A 25100-nucleotide genomic window follows, 5' to 3' on the forward strand; every position below is an offset into this window, starting at 1 on the left:
TCACATTTCAGCATGCGCTACTCTTTCAGAATCTGACTTAATGTAACTCAGTTGACATTTTGGAATTGGAATTTTCATTTTAAATTTTTTTATTTAATCTAGTTTTATTTATCTATTTATTTATTTTATTAAATTTTATTTTAATTTAATTTTATCTCTATTTTATTTAGAACATCAGGATATTTTGGCGAAAACTTCCAGTCTTCATTCCAATTCCAGCATAATTCCCTGACCATCCTAGTAGCACATGATAGGAGGCTGCTGCTGCTGTTCCCCCTCCTCCTCTCCCTCCTCCTCCTCCTTCTTCTCCTCCTTCTCTTTTTTCTTCTTCTTTTCTAAGGGAAGATTTCTCTGTGTAGCCCCAGCTGTCCTGGACTTGCTTTATAGATCAGGCTGGCCTTGAACTCACAGACCTCTACCTGCCTCTGCCTCCCAAGTGCTGGGATTAAAGGTATGCACTACCATGCCTGGCTGATTGATGGCTTCTTAACCACAGTCAACAGCATGAGACCTCGAGCTGAGTGCTCTTTCCAGTATCAAAGTATGGCATTTTTAGGAATTCACTTTTATACATTATCGTGGCTATTATAAAAACAAAAAGAGACAGAACAAAGTCCAGAAAGGAACAGGTATTGATGCGGATGTAGAGAAAGAATCCATATGTATGGCTGATGAAAATATGGACTAGTGCCATTGCTACAAAAACCAGGATGGAGCCAGTGAGGACTCCTTGAGCCTTTAATCCCAGCCCTCAGGAGGCAGAGGCAAGCACATCTCTGAGAGTTTGAGTTGAAAGCCAGCTTGTTTTATATACTGAGTTCCAGGCCAGTCGGGGCAACATAGAGAGAACCTGTCTCAAAAAATTAAAAAAGCAGAGAAGAGGTGGGAGAAGAGGATGGAGAATGAGAGGGGAGAGAGGGGAGAGGGGATAGGGGAGAGAGAAGAAAGAAGATAGGGGACAGAGGAGGGGAGGGTAGAAGAGGGAAGAGGAGAGGAGAGAAGAGGAGCCAGGGAGAGGGAGAAGAGAGGGAAAGGGGGACAAGAGGAGGGGAGGAAAGAAGACAGAAAAGGGAGGGGAGTGGAGAGAAGAGAGGGATAGGAATGGAGGTGCCTCAGGAAATTAAACATATATTTACCAGGTGAGTCAGCAGCCACTTCTATATACAAGCAAAGCAGTTGAAATCAAGACGTCAATGATAAATCTGTAAGCCCACAATCATAGCCTTCACAATAACAAAAACAAAAAACAAAAACAAAAACAAAAACAAAAACAAAAAAAAAACAAAAACCACGAGGTGTAGCCCAAGATCCCACTAGTAACTGATGAATGAACGACTACCTATAACGCTAGCTTTGGGGGATCAGGCACCTTCTTCTGGACTCTGTTTGCACACACACACACACACACACACACACACACACACACAAACACAGCACAATGACTTTTCACTGCAGTATAAGGTGGGTGAGCCTCTGGAAGTGCCCGGGGCGGATATTCTTACATATTTTACCCCTTGTCGCTTGTCCATGTGGTTTGCCTGCCTTAAGCTGCCTCTGTTTCCATCCCCCCACGCTTCCCTCCCTCTTCCCTTCTCTCCAGTGTGTACATGGGTAGACAAGAGGCACCTCCAGGGCCCTGGGGAGTGGGCTCAGCACCTGGAGGTGAGCTCTAACCAGCAGCACCGCCACTCCCCAGCGCCGGGGTAGCCTCGGGAATCAGGGTCAGTGTCACTTGTTCTGGCTGGAGCAACACTCTTCCGTCCTCAGCTTGTAACAAGGGTTAAATAGAAACTTCAGCACTGGGAGACAGCTGAGCTAGTGCAGAGCTTTCCCTTCAAGCTTGAGGACCCAGGTTCAGAGCCCCACAGCCCGCATTCAAAAAGCTGAGTGCGGTAACAAACACGTGTAATTCCGGCAGTGGTGAGATGAGAGGGGGAGACAGACAGATCCCTGGAAGCTCTCTGGCCTAAGTGACCGTTTCAGATCAATGAGAGAGTCGGTCTCTGAAGGCAGAAGGCTCCTGAAGACAGACACTGGGAGGCTGCCCTCCACACATGCACCATGCCTGCCTGGGGATGCACACCCCCAGTGGTTCTCTGTCTCTCGGTCTCTCTCTCCATCCCATTTCATCTCTCTCTCTCTCCCTCTCCCCCTCTCCCTATCTCCCCCACCTCCCCTCCCGTCTCCTTCTGGCTCCCTCCCCCATGCTGGGACCCACACTTTGGATGAGGCATGTGTAGGTCAAAGTGAAATACAAGTTCCATTTCTAGAATATTCAGAATGTTCCAGCCGTGCTGCAGATGCTGGCGGTAGTTGACTTTAAATGTCAACTAAGTGAAGGAACTGACACCATCTTTCTCCTTTGCCCATTTCACTTCCTGAAAAGAAGGGGAAGGAGGAGCCTTGAGACAAAGCTCTTCTTACCTTCTTTCACACCAGGATGGACCACCCAAAGAAGCTAGAAATAACCCATCCGATTAAGGGTCTGACTTATGTCTGCTCTGCCCTCTCTCCCAATTACTCATGAGAAAATTAAGATTCTGGGTAGAGAAGGTGCCCGAGAGATGTAAGAACTACTTGGGACGGAACTATTCATAGGATCAGGACCACGGCTGTGCCACACTGATTATAGCACTCAGAGGGCACAGCAAACCACAGAGGCCACCAACTCATGGATATAAATAAGAAGCAGCTTGACAACGGGAGGATGGGCTTGTACCTCCTTGACATCATGGGTGGGTGCTTCTTAACCCCATGTGCCAGGCATTTCTTAATCACAGGGATATTACTCATTCCTGCTTAAGAGAAGACATGTCAGAAGAACACTGGGCACCTTCTCTCTCACGGGAAATGTAAAATCTCTAAAATAGTCTAGACTAAGGATGGGTCTCAGCTGGCAGAGTGCTTTCTAAGCATGTGTAAAAGTCTGACGTATTTGTCACCTTCTCAAGAGGAACCGAACTGACAGACGAATATACATATTAAAAGAGGACATTGTAGATTGGCTTATATGTCTATCTGACACTGGAGTGATCAAGAACCTAGTACATGAGGCAGGGTGCCCTCAGCAGTCCCAACCTGGCACCTAAAGCCCGGAGGACCCCTGGAGAGTCACCGTTCTTCAATCCAGAGTCGAAGCCAGTGCTAATATCACTGAAGGAATTCAGCAGCCTCACCAATGGGATGGATGAACCAGCTGGCAAAAGTGAAGGACAAATGCACATACAGCAAAATCCTTTCCTTCTTCCAGGTCCTGTTACCTGGGATGTTATCAGCAGGTATTGATGGCATTGGGGGTGGGTCTTCCTACATCAGTGGTTCTCAACCATCCGGATGTTGTGGCCCTTTAATACAGTTACGGTGACCCCCCCACCCACCCATAAAATTATTCCATTGCTACTTCATAACCATAATTTTGCTACTGTTACGAATCATAATCTAAACATCTGTGTTTTCCAACGGCCTAAGGTGACCCCCGAGAAAGGCTCATTTGACCTCTCAAAGGGGTCTGAACCCACAGGTTGAGAACCACTACATCAAATAAGGCAATCAAGACAGTCCTCCACAGGCAGCCTGATTGTAGATGACGCCTCAACTGAGGCTCTCTACACAGGTGACTCTAGGAAGTGTCCAGCTGATACTTAAACTATGGATCTCACCTGAGCTTGCTCTCAGCACAGCATAAACCTGCTGTTGTTATACAGTTATACACATCCTCCCCACTTGGGATCAGGATCAATTCAAAGTCATCCCTAGCTATTTAGTGAGTTCAAGGCCAGCAATGAGACTGCCTCACAAATAAATAAACAAATAAATAAATAAGCCTCAAAGAGGTGCTCATCAGCCATGCTGCATTTTAACATCAAAGAAAAGAGGAGGGGCTTTTCCAAGATTGTTTTAAAAGTCTTTTAACGCTGTTTGGTTATGGATGTTGGCATGCTTTCTCTGGGATCTTTTGGTTTTGTGAAAGAAGCTAAACAGTCAAAGCTGTGCTTTCACCACACACCACCAAACAGGTTTCTCTCCTTTTGGGTATTTACTGAGCTGACGATCTGTGAGGGACAGGGCAGGGCAGGGCAGGGCATTCCCCTGGAAAACTTCCTCACTGCTGTCGTTGGCACAGAAGGTCTGTGTTCAATCAGGTGACAGATTGTCCTTTTGTTCCACAAGCTGTCTTCCAGTATATTCCAGCAGGCAGTATATTCCAGCGCTCAAGCCCCAGCTATGGGCCCCTTTCTGCCCTTCGGATCCCTCAGAGCATCTTCTGGCTTTCCAACCATGACACATGTTCACTGTCCTTTCCCTCCATCCACAGGGACATTTCCACCCTTTCCAAACTTTCTTCTGTCTTCCCCACTCCCCTGACACATCCTGCTCAGGCTCACCAGTGATCCCCTGGTCCTGACCCTGACAGAGGCCTTCCCTTGTCTCAGACGTCTTGAAGCCCCTTCCATTCTAGATTTCCACAGCCACACACACCTGCTTTTTCTCAGCCCCTCACCATTTATTTTACTGGCATCTCTCTTCCTACCCAACCTTTCAACATAACTGTCCCCTGGTTACTCATTTCACAGGTCTCACTGACATCCCAACAGAAGCTGGCCCTTCCTGTTACACTGTAACTCAGAACCCACTTTTCTCTGTTACAGCTTTTCCTAAAAACTAATTTGCTCATCTTCACCTCACCGGTGTCTTAATCTTAGTCTTGGTGTCTTAATCTGTGCTCTATGGCTGCGGAGAGAAGGGAACCCTTATAACTGAAAGCATTTAATTGGGGGCTTGCTCACAGTTTCAGCGATTAGTCCATTATCAACATGGTGGGGAGCATGAGAACACACAAGCAGACATTGATTCACAGTCAGGAGAGAGAGACAGAGACAGAGAGACAGACAGGGCCTAGCTGATGGGGACCATTCAAGGCCACGCTTAAATGAGCCTACGAAGGCCGCTCTTACTCAAACCACCAAGCTGGTCTATGAGCTTTGAGCTATGGCCAGGGTATCTTTCACTTCGCACCAAACTTCAGCATCCAGCCTGGCCTAGGACGATGCAGGGAGGCAGGAATGTGACGTGAGAAGCTGAGCCATAAAGAGACACTGGAGTAGTCTTCTTATTCTCTATTACATTACCCACCAGGCTGGGATGGGTGGTCCAGCTAGCACACTGTGACGACACCCATGTTTCCCATCAAGAAGTTCATATGCTAAGAACCTGCGGCTGTCTCCCAGCATCACTGTCCTAGGTACATAACTGAAGGAGGAGTTTGCTTGACATAGTTGGAAGCAACTTCATGCAAGCTTCAGAGCCAGTGTCGCAATAAGGAATTTCCTCCAGGCATGTCAGGCATGTGTTCCTGGATGCCTAGCCCCCATCGTGACACTTCGTCATGCAAGACAGGTAGGTAGGTGACAGCTGGGCCTAGGAGACCAGTGATGACATTTAATACTGCCGGTGGTGGCTGCTCTTGGCTTCCAACCTGACTACATCTGGAATTAACTAAAACCCCAAAGCTGGGCACATCTGCGAGGTATTTTCTGATTGGAACATTTGAAGTAGAAAAACCCGCCCTAAATCTGGGCCCCGCCTTCTTGTGGCAGCCCATGGAAGGACATGGAAGAAGGAAGCTTTTGCTTTTTGCCTGCTTGCCCTCATTCTCACTACCGAGTTCCTCTATCCCGCCTCTGAGGCATTCCTTTGCTGGTCTTTGAACCCATCTCTTCAGAATTCCAATGGAGGCTAGAGACCAGCAGCTCCCTAGGACCTCCTGGGACTCCTGCACCAGACTGCTGAGATGGCCAGTCTTGTGGACTGAATTACTGCCAGATCCTTGGCCCTTCCAATGGGAGACAGCTATTGTTGTAATACCCGGATCAGAGTTTATAAGCCACTTGAATAAATACATTACCATATAGATGGCATATATCTATATTATATATGTGATACATATTACATATATGATATATATCATAACTGATAGTATATGTTATTTTATGTTATATATAGCATATATAAGACATATATACGTAACATGTATATGCATATATATGTCTGGTTTTGTGTATATACATATGTGTGTGTGTCATTTTAGAGAACACAGAGAACATACTACCTAGAAGGAAGAGCGATGGGAGGGAGGATGCAAGAACGCACATGTGAGATGGCAGCCCTTATTCTCTCTTTACATGATCTGAAGGGATGTTAGAGCACACTGGTGGCAGAAGGGTCAGCTGTGGGCAGAACTCTTGACATGTCTTCTGAGGGTTGTCAGTCATGATGGGGCGGAACTGTGCAGACTGAGACCTGGTGTGGTCAACCATATTCCTATCAGTAACTGCTCGCCCGTGGTCCTGTAAATAAGCCTCGCAAACAACGACTCACAAAGCAGGCCGGGACCCTGGCTTGAATAAAAAACAGACCCGCACTCGCCTCTCTGTTTCCTCCCTGAGGATGCCTTGTGACCAGCTGCTTTGATCTGCCCCAGGTGCAGACATTTGTTCACATCTCCCCCCCAAAAAGGTAGATGCAACAGCCAAAAGCATCAATCAGATCTGGTCCCATCTTCTGACTCAGAACTCGTTTACCTCCTGAGAGTCGGGGGGAGGGGGGCAGCGTTCATCTTTTCAATTGCTCTTTCACTCGGGTTCCCAAAACAGAGTCCCCTCCCACTTTCCTGAAATTTGGGGAGCAGTAGGCTCATCTTCCACTTCCCTGAGGTAACTTTCCATGAGCCCCACCAGGGGACCTGATCAACTCCACCCACGGCTTCTGGGATATGGGCGGGATCTGGAGACCAACTGATCATCAATAAAAGTCCTTCAGCAGCAGCATGGACCTTCCAGATGGATGACACGCCCACGTGCGGGAAGATGGAGTCAGAAGCTCCTGTGTTCAGGAGCTTTCCGGACCGCATCCCGATAATCTTCAGACATGCCGCTGTGTATCTATTTCTCTTATTATTATAACCCATTCCAATGTGACAACCCAGTAAACATGCTTCCCTGAGTCCCGAGAGCTTTCCTAGCAGGTAGAGCAGGCACTGTAAATGTTAATGTCTCTTAAAGCTAGAGCATGGGCACATTTCCCTTCTGTCTCAGAAGACCTCAACTTAAAGCCAGTGGGGGAAGAATGCAGATACCTAATTACTACCTACTGTGAAACTGTGAAGGGAACATGATCTTATGGGGCTGGTCGTTAGCTAGATAGACAGCACTATAGTTGGACAAATTATAGGAGCTTTACCTGGTGGCCACTGAAAAACTGGCTAGCAATGGACAGAAATTCCTGTATGTTCTGGCCACAGGAGTGTGTGGAAATGCTGACTAATGATAAATAAAAAGGAATGTTGATATGACAACTAACATACATTTCCACTGTTTAATTTGGTAAAAAATTGAATTTGTATGTAGATGTTGACCACCCATTTAAAACCTGGACATCAGCAAGGTGATATATACCTGTAACTGGAGGCTCATCCTTCTTAGCAAACTGGAAACAACAGACAGGAAAATGACTCACAGCAGGGAGCGGAAACTGCCAAGTCTGGGAACTATGGAACCAGGCTAGCTAAAACAGCAGGATCTGGGTTCAGTGACAGACCCTGTCTCAAAAAATCAAGTGGAGCACAGCAGCAGAAGCTGCATAACCTCTAGCCTCCAGACACACAGACATAGAAATAATACACACACTGTCAGAGAGAGAGAGATTTACACAATATGTCCTGAATTATCCAGTATGCATCTCCTAAGTGCATATTACCCATTGTATGTTTGTGGACAGGTCAACAGAAGCAGTAATATTTCAAATATTTGCGGGCTGAGAACAATAGCAAAGGCACTGATAGCATGGAAACCCAAAAGAGCACACGGCAAAGGGACCAGCGTCACTTTCCCCATTACAAGTGATAATTTATTCATCATTATCACTCTGTTTTGTGGGGTTTTTTTTAACCATTGCACAAGTAATAGGCATAAGACATTTAGGCAAACTTTACACTCTTTCAGGTGCTGAAATGACAGTAAGCAAAAAGGACCAAGGCCAGCATTGACAAGCCACAGTCATTTTTGTTTGTTTTGTTTTTCATTTTGTCCAGTGCATCACCTAAGCTTGACAACTCACGGCCATCTCTTCCACCAGGATCTAGCTAGCACTATTTGAAGACACAAGAACTGAAGGGCATCAGGTTGTCTGTAAACAGACTAGTGTGATCTTTTAGCTTGGGCTTCTTAACCTAGTTTAGCCTAAGGCAGTCAAGAGCATCCTTATTCACTCCAGTCCCAGACAGTTTGCCCTCTCTGAAAGGTGTATGACAAATAATATGGATTTGTGTTTTGCTCAGTACGCCTGGCTTCCTCTCCAAACATAAATTCTCATCATGCACTAAAGTGGTTTTCAGTAAATATTTCCCTATCAATGCAAAGTGCTCCTACGGAAAAGGAAAGGGTCATGCAAGAGGCAGCACATACTTGAATTTGGGTATTTAGCTGCTGAAATTAGAAGGGAAGAGTGCAGAAGAGATAGGGGATTCTGAAGCAGAATTCTTGAGATGTCCATAATTACACACTACATTTTGTTTATAAATATGGTCATCTTTCCTCTTGGGTCCATAGCTTTCTTCCGACCTCAAATGGACCCAATTCCCAAAGATGGTTTGAAATCATAAGGATCATGTTTCTTTGCATACTTGAGACCCATAGCACCCCAGGAACTTAGCCAACAAAGACACTGACAGTGAGAATTTGGAAAGCAATATTAGAGTCCTTACTGAAACAGCACCCTAAAAGCTAACTGGCCCCATTCATACACCTAATAAAGGTTTGCTCCAAAATCAAGGATATCCCATTCTTTCTACCTCATCCACACCCTGGGAATGATGAAAATAAGAACTACCTTAAAAGAAAAGACCTGTTTAATACTGAGACAGAATATCATGAGATTGTTGGTAAAGTGGGTGGAAATGCCATATCAAGCCCAATGATGGTCCTGAAAATGTTAATTGTATGTTCTGTTCAACTAACAATAGATGCTTATTACAAATAATCTGAAAATGTTTCATTTTTGCTCAGCACAATGGAATTACGAACCAAACAAAAATCAGCTTAAAAGAGTGTATCTTGGTAATTAGGTTTCGAAGTACAGATTAGACTCAGTTTTACATATAAGTTTAGTATTTGATAGTTTAAGTCACAGCATATCTATACTAATAGACACCAACTGTGTTTTATATATATGTGTGTTACATTTTTATAACACATACCACAAATGTTGACAAACTTAATGTTTGAGTATTAACAAAATTAATACTCATAGGCCATCAAATACTAGTAAAATTAAGTTTCAAATTTCAGACTAAAATATGCTTAGCAGGGATTAAGGCTCATGAACAGTCATGAGTTGGAAAAACAGTACAAAGAGGGAATTCTGATTGAAAAGAAGTACAAGACTCTAATGAAGAAAGGACGCAGGCAGGGTAATTCCATAGCACTCCAGAAATGCTACAGCGTAAAGGCTACACATTGTGCATGTCTTCACAGGAAAGCACAAGGTTCTACCTCAATTGCTAATTGAGACCAGCTTGAACATAAAGCGTAAAGCTGTGATCTAGAAAAAAAAAACAAAAACAAAAACAAAAAACTAAATAAAGCAAAAATCAGATCAGCAATCTTACTAAGCAAATCACTTCGAAACCACAGCAACATTCTACCCATCTCGCTTCCTGCAAGCACTGTCTGGCCCTTATTTACTGCCATGCACAGTAAAGCTGTCCGGAGAATGAGCCAAGAGAAGAAAAGAAATTACAGTTATTTGTAGTTAGACCATGGTAGTGTGTGGTGGGGTTGGGGAGCATGGGAGGAGATCAGCACTCTTTTCTAGATTGAAATCAGTTAAATGGGGACAGGAGCAATGGCTCAGAAGTTAAAATCATGTGTTACTCTTCCGGAGGACCTGAGTTTTCGCCCCACAACCCACACTGGGTAGCTCACAACCACCTGTAACTCCAGCACTAGGGTATCTGACACCCTCTTCTGGCCTCTTTGGGTACTGCACCCATGTGCACAAACCCATACATAGATGCACATATATAAACACATTCACATAAGTATAGTAATTCTTTAAAAAATCAGTACAATGTTACTATCCAAAGGCAATAGGCTTCTCTTTCAATATATAATGCGATTTAAGTGTTTAAAATTTACCGAAAGAAATCTCTAGTTGGAGGTTGTGGTGATACATTTTTTTTTTTTATTTTAAGTTTCATTTCTCTACTCAACTCTCCATCTTAAAAGGTTGTGGTGATACATTTTTTTTATTTGATTTTAAGTTTCATTTCTCTACTCAAATCTCCATCTTAAAAGGTTAGAATATTACCATCCCAGTTTTCATAGAAACAAGGACCTGGAATAGTCTAGCGCCTGAGGTTATGAAAGACTTAAACACTGTGAACAATGAAGGCGCCAACTTTTCCAGTGAAACAATCTGTTTACCAGAGAGTCTCCAATTCCACAATCTCTTATAATCTTACCTAGAGACCAAAGCTCAAACTAACCCTTTCTCAACTAAAAACTGAAATAGAGACAGAGTCAGAGAGGGACGAGAGGGCACCATTTGCTTTTCCTGGTGTGGTTGCCATTTAAATGCCAGTTCTTCCTGGTGTAGTCACCCTTTAAATGCCTGTTCCCTGTGTACTTCTGCCAGTCCTTTGTCACCCTAAGACCCATCCCCTGATGCTCAAATGTGCTCCATAGTCAGTACTTGGCCACATCCCAGGGAGGAAATGGAGGCTGCTACCTGGCAGCAGCTGGATTTGCCTTAATTGATAGGGAATAGATGACTGAAAGAAGCTGAGGGAAGGATAACAATTTTACAATAACCCTTTTGCTTCCTGTGGACCTAAAAGTCAAATGATTAAAAGCTTTCCCGGCTCCAAAATATCGTGGAAATTATATCTTAACATGCAGAATCTGACAAGACAGTAAGCTGATAAGGCTTTTTTTTTTTGTGAATTGTCAGTTAAGTAAAATGACAGTTATATTGACTTTTATCCAGGAAAAGCTTGGGAAAAGCACAGTATGTATGTTTACATAAGAATAATAAGACAAACAAAATGCAAGACTTGGCTTACCATGCACCATATACACAAAACATGACTTAATTTTCTTTAGAATTTGTGTGTGTGTGTGTGAAATGTCTCCAGTTTTCTCTTCTAGACTGTATACACGCAGCACCATTCTTAGAACCTACAAGAGTTTTCACAGACACTGCCAACAGACTATCAGGGAACATCTATATCTTATTCTGCATTCTCAACCGGTGTGGGTTATTGAATATTAAGAGACGGTTGAGACATGCAGGGTTTTAGGACATAAAGTAATTCGGTTTTGGTTTTGTTTCCAAGACAGGGTTTCTCTATATAACTCTGACTGTCCTGGAAGTCGCTATGTCGACCAGGCTGGCCTTGAACTCATAGAGATCAGCCTGCCTCTGCCTCCCAAGTGCTGGGATTAAAGGTGTGCACCACCACTGCCCCACTTAAAATAATGTTTGGGTGTTAAAGAAATGGAGTTGTTTGGGGCTGGTTTGATGCTTATATTTTGATGGTAATTACTAGCTCTCAAGATCTGGCCTGGATAAATCTATCCTTGTACTGTAAAACCTGCCTGAGACATTATAGCTGATTGGTTGATTAAAGGCCTAAAACCTGGACAGGGCAGAATGGGGTAGGCATGGCTAAGGTTCCTGGGCTCTGGGTTCAAGAGAATCATGGGAAATGGGCAGATGGGCAGAGAGGCAGGAGGATGCCATGATGGGTTAGCATGGAGAAGGAACCATGGGCAGGGAGGAAGGACTCCAAAGATGGTGTGGTTGGAGAAAACATCAAGATGAAAACTACAAGCAATTATCTTGGGATTATGATGGAAGGTAGCCCAGATAGGAATGCTGAAGGCAGATGGCATGGGATGGGGGGTGGGAGAAGGATGGAGAAGTTATTAAGACTGTGTAGGTAGAATTTCTTCCCCACCCAAGGGAAATAAGGCAATTATAAAATCTAACAGGTAGGTATCTGTGTATTATTGTGATAGCGGGTTAAATAATACTACTGTGATAATCATAGGGCAAACAATAAATAACATTAATTAGCCCATCATCATTTTTATTTCTAACAACATGCAGTTCTGTGGCTTTTCTTTCAGTGATATCTGACAGGCAGAAAAGACAGTGGCAGAAGAAGACAAGCCAACGATATCTCTGAGCTGGTATGAAAACTTGGCCATGAAGTCATGTGGGAAAAGAGGCAGACTGAAGCTCTCAGAAATACTCTTCCCCATCCAGATCCCAGGCTCAGGGCCCTTTCGTATGGCCTCTGACAGCATCTCATGTCTGTTCATTGCCTATATCATCAAGCTGCAGGTAGCCCACTAAATTACAATCCCATGAAGCAGAGGCAAGGACTGCCCCTAGGCATGTCTCTAGCACACAGCAGATTGACAAGCTGGGATATATTTTACTCTGCTCCTTTTTTGTGCCCAAAGGTATTGCAGGATATTTGATCACACTGCAAACTCCTAGACTGTGTTGTTTACTGGGAAAAAAAAAATAACTGTTTCTAGGTGTAGTGCGATTTTGCCGTAGCACACACCTTTAATCTAAAAGCTTTCTCCTTGAATATTGTAAACAAGATTAAATAAAAATCAACCATAGGACAAGAAGCGAAGCAAGCAACAAGTTGACACGGGGTGAACATAGAAAAAGACCATAGAGAGTGAGAGGAAGTCGAGGGGACAGATAGAGAGACACACAGGAAGTAGAAGGGAAGGACATTCAGTTTGAGGGGTTTTGAGGCAGCGTGGGGAAGGAGGCTTCCTTCTTTTGGAACGTCCACTGAGGAGGAAGGTCAGCTGGGTGCTTTCTCTGCCTCTCGGAACTAGCAGGCTTTCACACCGGCACCTGGATCCCGAGTCTTTATTGTTAAAAACTGAATGTTTGAGATTTTGTCAAAAACAAGCATTAAGGGTTGGAGAAGGCTTAGTCGCTCACTTTATGAGTACAGCCCATCATCACAGAAAAGGCATGGCGACAGGAGAAGCTGTTGGCTCACATCTGGGTGGATCAGGGAGCCAAGCAGGTGCATAGAGATGGTCCGACTCACTTCAAGGTAGGTCTTCACTAATGCCCCGGATGTCTCTAATCCAGTCAAGTCCACATGAAGATGGTCCACCGTCACCCTCAGGTGATGATGGAAGAAAGGGATTGGTACACAGAAAAGGACAGGGATGATTATCGTGTATCGCCACATTCCAAATGAGAAAACCGAGGCTTGGGGAGGTTAGACAGTATGAGGTCCCCAAGTCATTTTCCAGAATCCACAGTAGCATCAGCCCTCGGGAAAGTACATGCAGCTCCAGTCTGGCACCGAAGGCTCTAAACTGAAGCTCTGTTGATTTAGGACGAGGGCAGCTCTCCGGAGAACTACTCGCATTTTATGTCCGTTAATGGTGAGTACAATATCCATTTAGTAATTAACATAAAATAAAATGATGGCAGATTTGTCCATTAGAAACTACAAGGGTAAGTGTCTGTTTTTTTTTTTGTTGTTTTTTTTTTTTTCTGTGATAGAACACAATAGCTATTGTGTTTGGGCAGACAAAGGCTTATTTCAGCTTATGACTCCCAGGCCATATTCCACTTCCGAGCCAACTAAGAGCAGGAACTCAAACGGGGTAGGAACTTGGAGGCAGGGATTGATGCAGAGATCCTGTGGTTTACATGTTTGGTGATACTTACTGGCTTGATCTTCATAGCTTTGCTCAGCCCGCTATTATTATTATTATTATTATTATTGTTATTATTATTATTATTATTATAACACCTAGAACCAACAGCCCAGGGTGGCCCCACCCACAGCCATATGGGCTCCCCTACCTCAATTATCAATTGAGAAAACGCACCACAGGCTTGCCCACAGGTCAGTTTGGTGGGGGGCGTTTTCTCAACTGAGGTCCCGTCCTCTCAGATGACTCTAGCTTCTGTCAAGTTAACACAAAAGCTGGCTGGCACCAGGCTGAAATGATCCAACAAGGTGGACAGTTGTCCGCTTTGGCCAGGCGTATAGCATCTACAGTAGCAACTGAGCAGGAAAATGAAGCCAGCAGCCTGACGGCACCAAACTGTCATGTGGTGGCAGTACAACCATGTCACCTCACCACGTGCCAGACTGCAGCACCGCCTTTATGCCAAAGGGGGAGGCAAACCAGAAACATAACCGTGAAAGTCATTTGGAATCTCCATCTCGCCACCTCACTCCCAAAGCTAGAAATCTGTGGGAAGTCTGTTGACCACGTGCAAAAAGCAAGATCCATTGGCCCCTTCGCCAATATAGTTCTGACTCCTTTATTTAGCTTGTTCATTTAGTTCCCAGAAGGTTCAGTCCTGCTTTAACTTAATGTTGAGTCTCAAAGAATACTAACGGGCAAGCCAGAACTACAACCTGGGTCTCCAGGGCCATGCCCATGCCCCCTGCTGCACCCTAAAATTGCCTGGAGACACTTATGGGAGAAAAAGATGGAAGGAGGAGGGAGGGAGTGTGTGTCTGGCTTTATGTCAAATAAACTTAACTCTACAATTCGGGGAAATACCATCATCTCTGGCTACTTCTCAGCTCTGTGACATTCATGTTTTTTCTTGATATAGTCAGTTCATCTTAACCAAAAGAACTATATATGTATCAAAGGCATTACACAAAGTGAAAGTAAATATGAATTTGACACAAAGAAGAAATGTATTAACATTGGAGAGACATGATCATCACTGTATCAAAATCAGGCAGTGCTGCTGTGCACTGCAGCCCTCACTGTGGGCTAGTACTCTCCACTGCAGCCCTCACTCTCCTCATTGCACTGTATCCCCAAAAAGAAGAACGAAACCTTGAGTTGGGGGGCTCTGTTTTTAAAGTCCCTTCCTTGGTTGCTAGGAAATGACTGTTAATGTTCTGGAGTAAGACTAGTCATACAATTTTTTTTTTCCTTAGCGAGAACATTCCAAGCTGTCACAGAAACACAGAGATGCTCTTTCCAGGAAGAGAGGCCTTAGCTGCTTCTAGAGAACACGAAGAGAGTTCTACCATGCTGAGGCATGAGCATGCCAGTTAATCTAAGTATTTTCGCCCTCTCTTTCACTTAGTGCAGAAATTCAGAGATGGACGCCGTCCAGGCACTGAGACCTGTTTACAAAGCGCAAGAGCCAAACATCCTCTCCAAAGGCCAATGTAAAGCAGAATAGACACTTGATGTCAAAACCCTTCACTTCCATCGATAAACAAAGGCCCTGTAACTAAGGCAACTCCATCCCAAGAGGCTTCAATGTATAGACAAGTGGCCAGCATTGGCTCAGGATTTGTTTGTTAAATAGAAATGACATCACTACTAAGAAAGGTTTGGTAGAACCTCGAGGGACCTAAAAGGCATTTGCAATAGATTTTAAAATGTTCAGTGTTGTTTGTAATGGGAAATGAGACCCTGGAATGGTTTCCTGGGGGAGGGGGAGAATTAAGAGCACATTAGACAAGCTGTGAAGATAGACTGAGGATTCCCTTAGGCGAGGAGCTGGGTGGGTCAGCCTATGAAACCCAGCAAGAGCTGTGAGAGGAAAACTACAAAGAACACAGGACTCCAGTCAACCACAACTTTCCAAACCTGAAAATGAGATGTAATAAGCAAATAGAACAAAGAAAACTGTGGGGCAATCTTATTTATAAATGAGAAAAAATATAAGTAACCATTCTTTTCCTGGATCAATTCTTTTGACAATTAATCGGTGGACTTAAAGTCATCCCAGTGAAAATCAAAACAAAGTTTTCCATGCTATATTGAGAAACTGTCCTCAAAGGCTTTTAGAAGAACAAGAATAGTCAATTTTGATTTGTTGTTTTATTTTAATGTTTTGCTTTGAGACAATCTCTCACATATAGCCCAGGCTGGCCTTAAACTAATGGTCATCCTACTTCAGCCTCCCAAGTAATAAAATTATAGTTATGTGCCACCATGCTCAGCAAGAATAAATAATTTGATTTTTAAAAAGTCTAGATAAAGTACCTATTAAATAGCAAGAGTGCTTATAAAACACATTATTTATGACACTATGAGACTCAAGCCAGGATAAACAACCCTTCACCACCAGAGGTCATTACAACAAAGATGGCTTAGAAGTTAAGAACACTGCCTGCTCTTCCAGAGGAAACAGGTTCAATTCCCCGTAACCACATGACAGCTCACAACTGTCTGTAACTCCACATGCAGGGATCCAACACCCTCACACAGACACACGTGCAGGCAAAACGCCAATGTATGTAAAATAAAAATAAATTTTTAGAAAGAATGAGCAAATCAAAGAACAGGTGGGAAAAAACCTGATATGTGATTTTCTTGAGTGCTGTTGCCACTGTCAATGGCCCAACCTCATGTTAATAACACCGCTGCCATGATCCTTTAAATAACCAAAACTAAACTCTGGGTCACATTCAAAAACAAAAACAAAAAAACAAAAAAACCTGTGAAAGTAGAAGGGAACTAGTTGTGAAAAGAAGAGGAAGGGGTAGGAGTGGGACAAGAGGGGAGGACAGGGGTGGGCAGGAAGCAAATATATGAAAATGCCAAAACAAAACTCATTTTGACACATAACAATTTTATGCTAGTAAAGAACTTTAAAAGAAACACTCGCTGGCTCTTTCCTGGAAACCAGCTCCCTGGCTCTGAGGAGTTCAGAGCGCCTGCAGAGGCATGCCCTCCTATCTTCTTGTCTCTCCAAAAGCCAAGTTTTCGTCACAGGATAAGCAAAACCCAACAGTGCAGCACTCTGAGCCAGGGGGCAGCTCACCTCCTTCCAGACTTCCTAGTCAGGATATGAAGGAGAAATCAGAGTTTTCAAATCAGTTTCCGTCAGTCTAGGCCTCCATTTTCGGTGTTCACTGTCTCGATTGAATACCAGCTGATTTTTTTTTTCCCAAACCTCAGTTTTATTCGGTGCTGATTGGAAAGTGAGCGGCTCTAATAGCCATTAACATCTGCATCTTGGGAACATCAGGTGAACACAACACACAAAAAAGTACCCAGGAGTCACAGCTTCTCTGTGTTTGTCCTGAAACTCAAAACAATCCTAGAAATTCAATGGCCAATGGCCCTGAGGTCAGAGCCCTGAAGAATTCTAATAATGCTGTCCTCTTGACCATTCCCAACAGCAATGCTCTGAAAATAGAAAGCACACGGGCTTCCAAAGACTCCAGACCTTGGGGTAGTGGTTTCAATTTCAAATTTAGTGTCATTCAGTGGGAAAACTGGTCGGTGAATAGACCTGCCCCAAATCCAACTTGAGTGTAACAGTTGAAAGATTGATTTTATTCCTTATATATTGTTTGTTTGAGACAGGACCTCACCTATGGAGTTCTGACTGTCCTAGAACTCACTCTGTAGACCAAACTGGTTTCGAACTCACAGAGATCCAAATGCCTCTATTTCCCAAGGACAGAGACTAAAGGCATGCGGCACTCGGCCTGGCACAAAAGATTATTATTATTATTATTTTAAAATGAGAACTAGAGCACAGGTGATAGCCATAATCCTTCACCTCTATCAGCGGAGTCCTCAGTTGATAAAGCATAAAGAATAAAGTAAAATTACAGTTATTTACTTATCGATTTTGTGTGTTTGTATATGTGCACACACATGCACTGCGGCATACTGAAGGAGGTCAGAGTTAAGTCCCAGGACTCAGTTCAGTTTTCCCCTTCCACCACGAGGATCCTGGATATCAAATCAGGTTGTCGAGTTTAGCAGCAAGCTCTTTTTCCCTCTGAGCCAACCTGCTGGCCAGAAAACTTAGCTCTGAGATAAGGTCTCAGCCAGGTGCAGTGGCACCTGTCTATAATCCCAGCACTCGGGAGGCAGAGGCAGGCGAATCTCTGTGAGTCAAGGTTAGCCCACTCTACAAAGTAAGTCCAGGACAGCCAAGGCTACACAGAGAAACCCTGTCTCAAAAAACTAAAAACTATAAAAAACAAACAAGCAAACAAATAAACAAAAGCAAACAAAGAACGAAAGAAGGAGGGAGAGAGAGAGAGAGAGAGAGAGGTCTCACTTTGTAGCCCAGGTTAGCCTCAAACTCAGGACAATTTGCCTGCCTCAGCCTCTCAAGTGATAGTATTAAAAGAATAGGCTAACATACCTAGTAAAATAAAACATTTTAAATGTTTAATAATTTAATCTTTATTAGAAAAAACAGAAACTAACTACAAAAGCCTAAACTAAATGAATCAGTTTCCTCTCGAGATCTCCGTGTGGTGCCCTGTGGCAGACACTGTCCTTCAGGCTTGTCTCTTTGCTACTAGAAGTTGTTGCATTCAATCAGGTCAGATTATATTTTGGTTTATTTGCTTACTTTGAGGCAGGGTCTCTCTACATAGCTCCGGCTGTCCTAGAATTCATATGTAGATGAGTCTGGCCTCGAACTCACAAAGCTCCTCCTGCTTCTGCCTCCCAAGTGCTGGGATTAAAGGCTTATGCCACCACACCCAGACATATCACATTTATCAAAAAGTATTTACCTATCTTATTGCAAGATAGGTAAACCACAGGATACAGGTGGGGGTAACTCGTGGAAGTCGGTTCTGCCCTTCTACCATTTGCATTCTGGGGCTGAATTTGGATTGTCTGTCTGTGTGGCAAGCACCTTTCTGTGCTGAGCCATCTCAATGGCCCATCAGGTCAGATTTTTCAAGAGACACTGGAGGCAGGAGGCTATTAAGTTCACGACCATATGTCTCAAGATGAGGAGGAGAAGGAAAAGGTGGAGGACAGTGACTAAGATTAAGATGGCAGTGAGGCTGGCTTTCACAAAGTACCGAAGTACAACGTGCTCAGCAAAACCTAGTTTTCCATTTGGACACGAAAAGGCTCTGGTTAGCTATTCCCCGTGGAACTTGTCACCTGGACACCTGCCACCTCTAAATTCTCTAAAATGCCTCAGTGTGTTTTAAAGCTCTCTGATATAAAGCCATGACGGAAGGAGTTCCTTTCCTTCTTACAGTCATGGATCTAGATGAAGACCGAGACATCAAACGCTTGGCTAGTCATTCACAGGTATGATCACAAAATGGACATAGAGCCTCCTGGGCCCTGCTACCATCGTCAGTGCTTCTCATGCATGAACTTGCTGGATCACCTCCTCTGAATGGTGATCAAGAAGTCACTGGAAGTTCTCACTACACTATTACTGATGAGCAAACCTTCCTTGTTGTAGAGAGATTAGCAACTTCCTCCTGATCGAATGGCTACTGTGATACAGCATACCTGCAAACTCTCTAGCTTTGTTTTTTGGCTACTTTTCTCTATCATCATTTCAGAGGTGGGCCAGCTAAGCCACGACTTGTCTGCAGGCAACAGTTCTGACAGACAAGACACAGTGGCAACATGGAGACATTGCCTCCTAAGTTATTTTGCAGAAACTTGGAAGTAATGAAACTGCCTTTCTCTTATATCTGTACAAGGCTCTAGCAAGGCCCTTTTGAGGTCAGAGGACCCAAACTCCAAGCACGTAACATATTAATACTGCCATTTTGTAAAGATCCATGAGGTATCTGAAAAATGGCTTATCAAATCCAAAATTTAATTCCCAAATCCAAAGAAACCAAAATGTATGCAAAGAACTCAAAAGTCTACTTTTAAAAATGACAAATAACTATAAAGAAGAAATAAATAAGCAGATGAGTAAAGTAAAGGAGTTAATTCAGACTTGGGTAAGAAAGTCAGCAATGTAGATTTGATGATAAATAATAGATACCCTGAAAAAGTAACAAATGTTGGGAATGAAAAGCACAATAAATCAAGCAAAAAACACCAGGAAGTATCTGTAATAGTCTAGTCAAAAACATCATAGTGGCATCAGACCTCTCAGTGGTAAAACATGGAATGAAAAGCCAGAAAAACACAGAATGATGTAATTCAAGCCCTGAAAGTAAATATCTTCCAATCATAATTATTATATTTAAAATGTTATCTTTTAAAATTAGAGAAGTAAAAGATTTTCAGGAAATGGATAGACTAAAGTCATTACTGAACATCAAACAGCATTTCAGAATAGGCTTAGGACATTCTGCTCACACAGAAGGAATAGTCTGAATCAAAAGATACTAAATAGAATAATTTGTAAAGAAGAACAAACTAAAGAGTACTAGAGAATTGAATCACGATTTCATTGAAAACAAGATCCAACTGTTTGCTGTCTACAAGACATACATGGAGTGAAAGAAAAGGATGGAAGTCAACATGTCAGGACAACAGAAACCTGTTCTCTTAATGAATAACTACATTCACATCTGGAAAAGCCAACTCTGAGATAAATACCAGCCTGAACAAATAAAACATGTGACTGCTTATTAATAGAGAAATCAACACATCAAGAAGATTGAAAAATATGTATATGCATGTGATATTGGTGTACTTAGTTTCAGTTTTTAAAGGCCCAAGTGGACATAAAGTGAGATGAGTCTAGATACAATGACAGTAGGTGACCTCAATACTCCACACACATCAGTGGACAAATCGGACAAGAGAGAGAAAGAAAGGAAAAAAAGAAAAAGAAAACATCAGAGTTAGACAGCACTGTAGTTCATATGAATTTAACAAATACCTACAAAAAAACTCCATCTGTTCACTGTGGAATACACATTCTTCTTAGTAGCCTATGGAACTTTCTATTAACTAGGTCACATTTTTTTTACCATAAGGCATGTCTTAAGAAATGGAAAAAAAGAAAAAGAAAGAATTTCTTCTACATGATCAGATCATAACAGGAAGAAAAGAAAAATCTCAATAGCAAGCCAAAAAAAGCAGTGTGGGGTGATGATTGAACAATGCACTCTTAAATGTCATTGACATTCTTGTCATTGACATAAGAGTGTCATTGACACTCTTAAATATCATTGAAGAAATGAGGGAGGAAACTGAAAATTCCTAAGATTAAATGACATTTAAAAAAAAACTTATCAAAAGCTTTGGGGTATGTGAGAGTGTGTGGATGTGTGAGTGTGTGTGGATGTGTGAGAGGGTGTGGATATAGAGTGTGAGAGTGTGTGCATGTGTGAGAGTGTGTGTCCATGTGAGAGAATGTGGATATGCGAGAGTGGATGTGTGTGTGACTGTATGCATGTCTATGTAAGAGAGTGTGCGTGAGAGAGAAAGAAAGAGTATGTGTGTGCACATCTGTGAAGGCCAGAAAACATTGTCAGAGCCCTTGGAGCTGGAGTTATGGGTGCTGGGAATTGAACTCAGGACCCTGGAAGAGCATCGCACACTCTTTGTTGAGCCATTTCTCCAGTCCTCAACTTTTCTTGCCCTTCAGCAATCTAGGAAGTATTTACTCAAAGACAACTCTGGAGCGAATACACTATCACTATGTTTAGTGGTTGTAAAGTATAGTCAGTTTAAGATTATTAGAGCTCATTGCTATGTGATGAGAGTTTATTATCAGCAACTGAGTGATCCAGAAGGATGAAATAATAAATGACAGTAATGTTATAAGAATGAGGGAAGGGGCACCTGCATGGTCTACACAACAGTATACTGATATTGGAAAGTAAAATGGATTCGTTGTAAACTGATTTTGCAAACTCTAAATATACCTGAAGGATTATAATCTGCATGCTAAGAGGAGAGAAAACAGACTCATATAAAATATGAAATTAATACAAACTAGGACAAAGAGTAAGGACACTAAGTGGAAAACAGTAGCAAAAAGATATAATTATCCTAAACATGAAGGGTCTAAATACCCAAATTAAAAGGCAGAGACTCTGGGCTGGAGACAGAGTGTGCAGTGGTTAAAAGTAATGGTTGTTTTTGCAGACGGCCTGGGTTCAGGTCTCAGCATCCCCATGGACGTTCACAACTGCCTGTAACTCTAGTTTCAGGGAATGCAACTCTCTCTTCTGGCCTCTGTGGGCTCCTGCACACACATGGTACACACATACACATAAGTAAAAATAAATAAATATATAAATCTTTTTAAATAGTTGAATAAAAATAAAAGGTAAAACAGAAAGATTAAAAAAAAAACAAAAAAAACAAGACCTTGTCTATAAGAAAGTTGCTTTAACTAGGAACACATGCACTAACAGGACAGAAAAGCATTGATATTAGGGATAATGAAAAGTCCAGGCTAAATGTCACAGTGAGCTAGTTCTACACAGTGTAACCACATCTCAAAGTAAGACTGTGTTTCACATCAGCGATGGACCACTTTCTACCCATGACACTGGCAAGGAAAACAGGTCAAATTCAAACCTGCAGACCTTCTGAAAGGAAGTTGTTACATTCACAAAATAAAGGGAGCATAAAAAATACACACCTCTTTGATGTCTGCTCCCCTTAATACCGTATTGATGTGTATTATAGCTCTGGTTAGTTGAGGGATTGGTATCCCTCCGACATTAGAACGATATTAGGAATCCTGTATGGCCAACATCGCAGAGTATCCCCTTTAGTTAGGAGCAGTTTGGTCCTTTGATGCCAGTGAACCAGGTCAGAGAAAGAAAAAAAAAAAAGGTTCATTTTGCGTGAAACACAGTGTATTTAATGAGAAACAGTAACAAATGTACAAGAGGTGACAAATGTACAACAGTAATAAATGTTTCAAGATCTAGACATAGAAAGTACCCAATGTGAAAGAGAGCTCCAAGCTTTCATGCTTGGGAAGAGCCTCTGGGATGTTAGGACTGCAGACCACCACAGTTTTCCAGAAGGAAAAGTGGAGATGTAAGTCTGCATGATGTAGTGATGGACACTTGAATCTGTCTGACTTTTAAAAACCCTCATCCATGCAACCCAGTCATGGCGCTCACCTTTAATTCCAACATTCGGGAGCCAGAGGCAGATGGATCTCTGTGAGTTCGAGACCAGCCTGGTCTACTTAATGAGTTCCAGGACAGACAGAGGTATACATAGAACAATTCTGTCTTGAAAAACAAAAAATAAATAAAAATATGAATAAAAACCCTCCTCTTTCATTACTTCTCTGTGGGAAATGTCTGCGATGAATGTCTTAGAAGAAAGCCACCAAAGGATGCAGAGATTGACACCGATTTGGTGACACATGCATGGTTGTTATTTTAATGGCAGAAGAATCAGTTTTGTTTGCCATTTACTTAACTATGCGTCTGATTTATCAATATAATATTGGGGGGGGGAAAAAGCCTTCCTTTTGAAATTTGAACTTAAATTTAAGGAAAAGCATTAAATACAGAAGTGGGTGCCAGAGGGGTGGCCCGGTCAGTGGGGTGCTTATCTAGCATACAGAAAACCTCAAACTCCACCCCCAGCACCCCATAAACTAGGTGTGGTACATGCCGGTAGCCTCAACATTCACAGAATCGGGGCTTGTGGATCAAAATTTTCAAGATTTTCACCTAGGTATTGAGTTTTACATCAGCCTGGGTCATAAGAAACCCTGGCTACGAACAAACAAGGAGGAGAGTCAGTGAAACAATAGCTTACCTACCTGGAATGAAAAAGAATGAGACTGTGGACACCCCAATATTGGGCATGGACTAGAGACCCCTCTAAAACATTGCTTCTACCCCACAGGTACACGACTGCACTAGCAAACTCCAAACTAGAGTTTGCTCTGCTGCACTTCAGTTCCAGACGTGAAACTCCTGAGCCTGCGCAGAGTCTCTGAGGATTTTAATTAGCACTGATAAGACTTCCACAAACACCAGATACCATCGCAGCGAGTGGAATTCCTTGACCATGTAAATGATACCAGACGAACAGTAATGGTGCTACAAATATGTAAGGGACTGTTAGCCAAGAGAGCAGCTGCTAACTGCCTGATCTAGTTTAACCCGGGTGCAGCGATAAAACGCTGACCAAAAGCAGCTCAGGGGAGGAGGGGGTTATACTTCCAGGTCACAATCCAGTGTTAAGGGAAGTCAGGACTGGAGCTTAAGTTGGAAACTGAAGAGGAGACTACGGAGGACCCCTTCTCACTCTGTGCTGGCTTTCTACTAAAGCCCAGATCCCACAGTGGGCTAGGCCTCCTACATCAGTTAACCATCAAGAAACTCCTTCACAGACCCGTCCACAGGGGAATCTGATCAAAGCAGTTGGGAAGGGGAACCCCAACCAGACAAGTGACTATGTTCCACCAACAATAAAAAGCTAACTTTTCTCCTATGCTTTGTTTTTTGTTTGTTTGTTTGTTTGTTTTGTTTTTGTTTCTTGAATCTTATTACAAAATGCAGCCTCAATTTAACATATAAGACTAAGCAACAGAAAGGAAAGTTAATAATTTCACCCTGAACCCAAAATTCCACCTCCCTAGGAAAAACCAACTGACAACAACCTACACTTAAATGTTAGACTGTTTTCTCTCTTTGTTCTCAGAATCATACTGGCTTATACACATTATTCTGTACTTTGCTTTTAAAAAAAAATTAATTGAGGCACATCCTCTCACTTTACCACACATCACTCTAATTTTTAGATTAAGTAAACAGTACATTCCGAAAGCCCTATTGATGTTTGTTTCCAGTCTCTTTACTTAAAACGCATGGCTAGAATCAACATCCTTAAAAATATCTCTTCTGCGGCAGAAGTTCACAAAATTGGAGCAAAGGGCAGGCATGTTTTTACTCTCTTGCAGTAAATTAAAAATGTGCTTATTATGGGCATATTCACCATCAAAAACATAGCACCAATTGTCACTTGGGATAGCAGCGCTTGGGGGAAAACATTGTGTGTGTGCATGCATGCCTGTGTGCTTTCGTGTTTCCTGTGCTATCAGCCAGTTTCTTTCCCTCTCTATAAGGTATGAGGTACCTGATCCCTTCCTTGAGATCCTTCTTCACCGTGTCTTTAGTCCTTTCCTCCATGTAAGGACCCATTGCACACTTGCACACGGGAGACAGAATCTTGTCACACTACTATAGATATGTCCTCCACATTTCTTCACTTTAAGAGCATTGGCACGTGCTACGCTATGCACGTCTATCTTTTATAGACCCATCAGAAAAACAGAGTTCCGTTTCTGGTACTGTAAGGAGAAGCCGGGAACGCTGA

At 42.8% G+C, this 25100-nt stretch overlaps 1 protein-coding gene across 1 annotated transcript in view; it reads right to left on the reverse strand.

The window, feature by feature from the left end:
• Nucleotides 1–25100, reverse strand: part of Ank3 (ankyrin 3) — a 571679-nt gene that overhangs the window by 535776 nt on the left and 10803 nt on the right. The window lies entirely within an intron of this gene.

This window comes from Meriones unguiculatus, chromosome 16 (genome assembly GCF_030254825.1).
Source record: "Meriones unguiculatus strain TT.TT164.6M chromosome 16, Bangor_MerUng_6.1, whole genome shotgun sequence".
Taxonomy (NCBI): Eukaryota; Metazoa; Chordata; class Mammalia; order Rodentia; family Muridae; genus Meriones; species Meriones unguiculatus.